Genomic DNA, 6,658 nt, shown 5'->3' on the forward strand with positions numbered 1-6,658 from the left:
ACTTGTTCACATTTTCACAGAATTAACTTTGTTATTGGTTTATACTACCCTCCAGCAGGGAACATACCTGTTATAATATCATGAAAATTGTACACCCAGTATCTAATTAACTTGAACAAAATTTTAGGCAGGACTTTTTTGAGCAACATTTTTCATAGGCAGGGCTATTAAACATTTTAATATCTGTTCTCAACTCATTCAGAACATGGGCAAAATAATCACCCACTTTGATTTATAGGAATTTGCTTTCAGAACAGGAACTTCATCCAAGACATTGGTTTCCAAATGCATTTCCAATTCTTACTTAGTAGGAGGAACAGAAGACCCCATACCTTATCAGCAATTACTCTCCTGTTAAACTTGCTGCTAAACAAGGAGCTACAGTCCTATTAAAATCCAATTAAACATGCTTCACGTTTGATAGATATAATTAGAACAACTGTAGAGGGTAAATGGCTCCAAGCACTGTAGCTGGAAGAAATGTAAGATCGGTGTTAAAAGGGAAAATAATAGACAATCTGCTGGGGATTTTTTTCTGCAGTGATGCTTTCTTTATTGTTGTGATTTTATTTATTACCTTTTAGTACTTTTAGTAGTTGTTCTAACTTACTGGTAGAGGACTGTTTTGCTTTCACATTTACTTCCACTAATAAGGATATTGTGTCTGCTTTCATGGGGGTAAATTAGACATTTGAGTAATAAAATAGCAGATTTTGCAATAATGCCCTAAAACTTGTGGCACTTAAAATATTTTAAAACCATTTTTTCAGGTTTTTAATGTGCATTCCTCATTGCATCTTACAACTTATGTATGAATATTTCAAATTGTCTTTCTCACCAATATGTAATTATTAGGAATTGCCAAGCTAGACACTGCAAGATGTTATTGGTGTCCTTATATACTTATCCATTCTCCCACAGTAGCTGTAACAATAACTTTTCTGAATCCCTCTCAGTAGTTCTTAAAAATAATGTGTGCTCTTCGTACCCTGCTTTTGCTAATCAAAATATAGAGTAGTATTTTTGGACTTTCCTGCGAGTATTCAAAAAAATTTCCCTTTATATCAGGGTTAAAATGAACTATTTTAAGCAGAACTGTGTCCAATGCACAATATATTTTGGTAAAGGATGACAGGTACCGTCAATGTAATCATGTAGAACATAAATAGAATATTAAACATAGGTTTCCTTGCCCTGGCTTGATAATGTTAAAATTGAACTTTCAGATGATAAATATTATGACATGAAACATCAGAGACAAATCAAGGAGGATGATGCTTAAACTTTTTCGTGTGTCCTTTCTCAGTTGTTAACTATCAGCTTATTTTTAAAGTCTTAACTACACCAAAACAATCTTTCTTAAATTTCCCTCTAATTGCTGTCCCCACTTCAAGGCCACGTATAGTTAAATCTTGGAACAATTAACAGCTCATATCTGTTCATGGACCCATCATGTAGAAAAAAAATGAACCGATTGTAACAGAATTTGAGAGTCTGAAATTTAGGACTGGTGCATCATGTTTCCTGCTTTTTAAATTTTTTTCTGTTTCTCTATAATTGGCTTCCTTCTGTCTTACTGGATGGATTATTCTCTAGGCAAAAAGAACCACTGGCAACTCTCCAGTTATTCCAGCATAGCTAACCCAAAGGAGGAAAAAATGTTTTCCTATCAGCTGCATAGGGACAGGACTCAGATTGTCCCTGTTTGGCTCAAGTTACACAATTGCCCTGACTGTGCTTAGCTCAAATCACGTCCTATGCCCACTCGTGGTCGAGAAGGAGGATTGCTGTACTAGAAATTGGGTTGTGGGCAGGAAGAAATGTGCTAGGCAGACAGGAAAAGTAGTAATATCAGGTCTATATAAGAAGCAGCTGACAGCTAGTCTTTGAGACTGCCCTGCCATCACAGACTCTCTCTCTCTGGACCTGGTTCCTGCATGGCCATAGGCTGATAGTCAGCTTCTTAAAATCTTGCAGTGCATACTTGACAGACCCTTCCTGATTCCTCAAGTGAGAGAGAAAGTGAAAAGAAGTTAATCTGTTTTATTGGGATTTCTGGCTTTCTCATGGGATTTCTTTTTCTATTCTTTTTTTTACTTTGCTCTCCATAAAGTACTTTTTGCTCTACTCTTATATCCTATAATTTCCTCTGTATGTCAGTTCTCCTCTGTGACATAGTCGTATCATAAAAACTGGACTACATTACTGTTTACAAATGTACAATTATAGTTATTTGCATGGCTTCACTATGCAAAATGTGTTAAAACTGAAAATGTATTTATCTGAAATAATGCAGGTGAAGACATATTCATATTAGGCTTTCTTAACATTATTATTTTCCAAAATCTCATATACATACAGTGTTTTTTAAGTCTTTGGATTCCATCAAAGTGTAAGTTTCCTTGAGGGGCAAGTTGAAATATTGGGAGATTTAGAAATGTAAATGCACAATGTAAAATTTTAGGAATTATCAATTAATTTATATTTTATAAAATTATTTAATAGAATAATTACGTAGACTCACATACTTAAAAGCAGCAATTATTTTGAGCTAATTTGCTTTTAATAAATACTTTATTTAAAAATACATTAAAGACTATATTGACCCTGTGGCTGGTCCACTGTTTATTAACTCTGTATAGAATTATTATATTAAAAAGATATTTTGTGCTGTGATACTTGGGTACTTTATGATAATCTGTTTTACAGCAGCAGAAATATGAAAGAATAAAATTATCAGAAATAAACCTCAATAGATTTATACTTAGCTTTTAAAAGCAAATGTGCATTCATATATCAAATTATTTTGGAATTATATAGTAACAATTGGCAAATGCTGATGGATTTTGGATTTAAAGAAAAGTATGAAATTTATTTACATTTTATTTTACATTTTTATTCATTTATTTGCATGTATCAGATGTGACCTTTTTTAAAAAAATACATATTATTTCTAAAGTTGAATGGAAATTTTAAATCACTGGGCAGCACAATGTTTAAAAAGCTAAATAATGAGAAAACATGTACACAAAGCGGGGAACAACAGACACAGGGGCCAACAGTGGGTTGGAAGGTACAAGGAGGGAAAAGACCAGGAAAAATAACTAATGGGTATTAGGTTTTACTACCTCACTGATGAAATTATCTGTACAACAAATCCCCACAACATGATTTTACTGATATAACAAACCTGCACATATACACCTGAAGTTAAAATAAGTTAAAAAATATTATTTGAAAACAATTTACATGAAACCTAAGACTGTAATTTCTAAACTGATAGAGACATTAATCTATTTTAAGAGACATAAATCAAATTTTACTTCCATCCTAGCCATATAAGTAGAAATTTGAGCTTAAGGAAAAGCAGTTGTGCAAATCATATGTGAAATTAGGCATGCTTTCTTTTTTCTTTTAATTTTACTTTAAGTCCTGGGATACATGTGCAGAACATGCAGGTTTCATCAGTATACATGTGTTAGGCGTGCGCTTTCAAGCTAAAAGTAAAATTCATAATATTTACTATTAAAAATTACTGTTTTGGTAACCAAAACAGCATGGTACTTGTACAAAAATGGATAAATAGACCAATGGAACAGAATAGAGAACTCATAAATAAGACAGCACATCTACAACTATCCAGACTTTGACAAACCTGACAATAACAAGCAATGGTGAAAGGATTCACTATTTAATAAAGGGTGCTGGGAAAACTGGCTAGCCACATGCAGAAAATTGAAATTGGACCCCTTCCTTACAACTTACACAAGATGAATTAAATAATTAATTTTAAAACCCAAAACTATACACACACACACACACACACACACACACACACATACATATATACACACACATATATGTGTGTGTGTGTGTATATATATACAAACACATATATATATGTATATATACACATGCATATATATATATAATCTAAAAGAGAATCTAGGCAATACCATTCAGGACTTCAGGACGTAGGCCTGGGCAAAGAATTCGTAATGAAAATGTCAAAAGCAACTGCAACCAAAGCAAAAATTGACAAATGGGATCTATTTAAACTAAAGAGCTTCTGCACAGCAAAACAAACTATCATCAGACTGAACAGACAACCTACAGAATGAGAGAAAATTTTTCTGGCAAAGGTCTAATATCCAGTCTCTTTAAGGAACTTAAACAAATTTACAAGAAAAAAATCAAACAACCCCATTAAAAAGGAGTAAAGGATGTCAACAGGCACTTCCCAACAGTAGACATTTATGTGGCCAACAAACATATGAAAAAAACCTCAACATCATTGATCATTAAAGAAATGCAAATCAAAACCACAGTGAGGTACCATTTCATGCCATTCAGAATGGCAGTTTTTAAAGTCAAGAAACAATAGATGCTGGTGACTATGTAGTAGGCTATTCTTTTACTATATTTTACTCAATTACCTGTTGTTCTTTACTTTTCTTCACTTTATGTTTTTACTACTTTAAATAGAGTTATGATTACTATGGTTATTTTTATCCTCTACCTTTGATTATTCATTGAGCTTCATTGCTAGAAATTGATTAAAAGAGTAAAACATTAAAAGCATAGAGACAATTTTAAGGCTTTTATTATATATTGGCAATACGGTATCAAGAAAAATTTTTGAACTTTTTTCTTTGCTTTTAAGCTGAGAAAAGCCTCTATGACTGCCATCAGTTATTTGTTTGCAAAATTAATTAATATATAACCTATAAATTCTTACATGGAAAAGTATCACAACCTTCTTTAAGTTAAAATGTTTTCAAATGAAATTTGTAATTGACTTATTAACTTCAATATTAGTATATGAAAAATATGTTTTAAAACCCAGATATTTGGTGAGTAGAACATTTTGTTTATGAATATAAGGGAGAATTGGATAATGAAAAGAGCACAGAAGCTCTGGGTGTGGTGGTTCATGCCTGTAATCCCAGCACTTTGGGAGACTGAGGCAGGTGGATCACCTGAGGTCGGGTTAGCCTGACCAACATGGTGAAACCCCATCTCTACTAAAAATACAAAAATTAGCCAGGCACAGTGGGGCACACCTATAATTCTAGCTGCCAAGGAGGCTGAGGCAGGAGAATCATTTGAATCCAGGAGGCAGAGTTTGCAATGAGCTGAGATCACACCACTGCACTCCAGCCTGGGTGGCAGAGTAAGACTGTGTCTCAAAAAAAAAAAAAAAAAAAAAAAAAAGCAGCACAGAATTACTAGCATTAATTTTCACTCATATGTCTATCAGTTTTTGTCAATAGTCCGTATTTAGAATGACCTATTACTCTCTCTATCTGGGACAACTGGACTGATACTCATCTGTTTATGTGTTACTATGGAAGTAATAGGTGTTTATAATTGTCCATTATGATTGGTCAGGACCCATGCTATTTATTTACTTTCAAGATGGAGTCTCACTCTGTTGCCCAGGCTGGAGTGCAGTGGCATGATCTGGGCTCACTGCAACCTCCGCCTCCTGCATTCAAGTGACCTCCTGCCTCTGCCTTCTGAGTAGCTGGGATTACAGCACACGCCACTACTGCCCCGACTAATTTTTGTATTTTTAGTAGTGATGGGATTTCACCATGTTGCCCAGAGTGGTCTTGATCTCCTGACCTCAAGTGATCTGCCCACCTCTGCCTCCCAAAGTGCTGGGATTACAAGCGTCAGCCATCGTGCCCAGCGGGGACCCATCCTATTTAGATTTTGGCCTCCTTCCAGTCAACCAGATTGAACTTTTAAAAATATAAACAACATGACATGCTTTCACTGCTAAAATTTTTCCAGCGACTGTCCATGTCACTTGGAATAAACTCTAGACCCATTGCTATATCCTATAAGATGTTCAGGAGACATCCACAGCATGCTTAACATGCTCCTAATTCAGAACCTTTGATTTTTATTTTTCCTTTTGCCAGGATTGCTTTTCTCACAGCTGTTTATATGGCTTACTGCCACACTTAATTGATGTCTTTGCTCAAATTCCACTTTCTCCATGAGATTTCTTCTTATTCATCTTATCTGAGATAGTACCCTCCCCACAATCATACTCTATTCTCTTTCCAGATTCCTTCTTTTTCACTTTCTTTGCCAGTACTTTACACAATCTGCTTATCTATGCATTTGGTTATTGTTTGTCTTTCTTACTAAAATGCAAACTCCATTAGTTCAGGGACTTTGTGTTTGTTTACATCTTAATCCTTAGTGCTCAGAGCATGCCCAGCATATGGTGGGTTTTCAATAAATATCTGTTGCAATGATGAATATTTAAATCCATATGCTCAAAAAGACAGTTAACCCATCTAAGGCTCAGTTTTCTCATTAGCAAAATTGGTATAATGATGGCAATATCTATTGCATTGAGATTTATTGATGATCAAATAATACAATGAGTATGAAAGTGCTTTGAAAAGTGCAAATAAGAATTGTGGTTTTCTGAAAAAAATCAAAAGCTTTAGAAGGCAAACCTTTACTAACTATATTGGGTTTTCTACTTTTTCTTCTTCTTATAATCTGAGAAGATTTTCTTCTCTCTCAGTATCAAGAAGTGACAGAATGTTATGATTTAATCAATGACAGATCATAAAATAAGTACCCTACTGATAATCCATATATATTCTCATGAAAGCTACATCATCCATCACAG

This window comes from Aotus nancymaae, unplaced genomic scaffold, assembly GCF_030222135.1.
Source record: "Aotus nancymaae isolate 86718 unplaced genomic scaffold, 86718_ANA_hifiasm-v0.15.2.pri h1tg000003l, whole genome shotgun sequence".
In the NCBI taxonomy this organism is placed as follows: Eukaryota; Metazoa; Chordata; class Mammalia; order Primates; family Aotidae; genus Aotus; species Aotus nancymaae.